The following is a 1,274-nucleotide window of genomic DNA, read 5'->3' on the forward strand; positions in this document are numbered from 1 at the left end:
TAATTAGCAATTTTATACAATGAATATATTCTGTTCTAACATATACAAATGAGCTTCGCATGTATTTCTGATATTATAAGCTAAATTTCTCGATTATACGAATACTTTTTGAGCATTCAAACAATGAAACTTTTAATTTTCGCTTATTTTTCAGATGATATATTTTCTATAATTAATACACATCTTTTTGGCATATATAATTTTAAGAAACATATAATCTATTTTATACTTTGTGAATAAATTATTTATTACCCAACAAGAAATGATCATCAATTAAACGTCGAATCGACGTCAAATTGGTGTTGAAATCATCGTATCGATATCGATTCGACATCAGTTCGATGACTCATTTCTCGCTAGATAATATTTAATTTTTTAAAATAAAGTTTTTTTAAAAAATATTTTCTCTGTATACGAATACTTTTTGTACTCACTGTATATATACATACACATACATATTTGCTACATTGTACATTTGGACGATAGCATGGCGATTTTGCGTACACGGCAACGTATCTAATTTTCCGGGAACTATTCTGGACGGTTACGGTAGACGGTTATGGTGTTTGGTGACGACGCACGATGCGTATTATTATTTGAAGTTCGTAAGGTCGTCGCGCGCCGTGCCGGCCGCGCACCGCGTCGCGTCGCGTCGTATTACCATTTCATGACGAGACTCGAACGGGTACGGACCGCTCCGCGTTGTGCTATTGCTTTGCTTATTCTCGAAACGTGATTACCGCAAGTATACCTGCAGAAAAGAATGTTCCTATGCATATACACGAAATATTAAAATTTATTGTTTTAAATAATTTCATCTGATCTGTTTCTTAACTATAAAGGAGTCTATTCTATAATGTACTTTTTGTTTTCTGTTTCCTGCTTTTGTTATTTTTTACACTTTGTCTTTTTGCTTTTCCTATCCGGTTTTTTATTTTATGTCGCCCGAGATAAAAGTTAACGAACTTCGGAAGAAACAGGAAATATACGTAGCAAGAAATACAATTGTCGATAAAACGGTTGCAAAGGGGGAAAAAGCAAGATGTAAAAAGCAAGAAACAGGAAACAAAGAGCACATTATAGGCTTTAGTACACATTTTAGTTTTTAGCAACCTTATTACTTGGGTACCCTCACATAATTCGCGTTCGTACACTGTTAAATTTTATAGGGTCAAATTAACTGAATGTGAGTCGCCACTGCTCCTACTAAATATATCGTTATTTTTTACTGAAATGATAATTAAATTTGACACTATATACTATTAAATTGATCC

General features: G+C 33.0%; 1 protein-coding gene across 2 annotated transcripts in view; it reads right to left on the reverse strand.

The window, feature by feature from the left end:
• Nucleotides 1-1,274, reverse strand: part of Mp (collagen XV/XVIII-type protein multiplexin) — a 300,206-nt gene that overhangs the window by 27,170 nt on the left and 271,762 nt on the right. The gene's annotated exons all lie outside the window — the stretch shown is intronic.

The sequence above is a fragment of the Trachymyrmex cornetzi genome, unplaced genomic scaffold, assembly GCF_001594075.2.
Source record: "Trachymyrmex cornetzi isolate Tcor2-1 unplaced genomic scaffold, Tcor1.1 scaffold56, whole genome shotgun sequence".
NCBI lineage: Eukaryota > Metazoa > Arthropoda > Insecta > Hymenoptera > Formicidae > Trachymyrmex > Trachymyrmex cornetzi.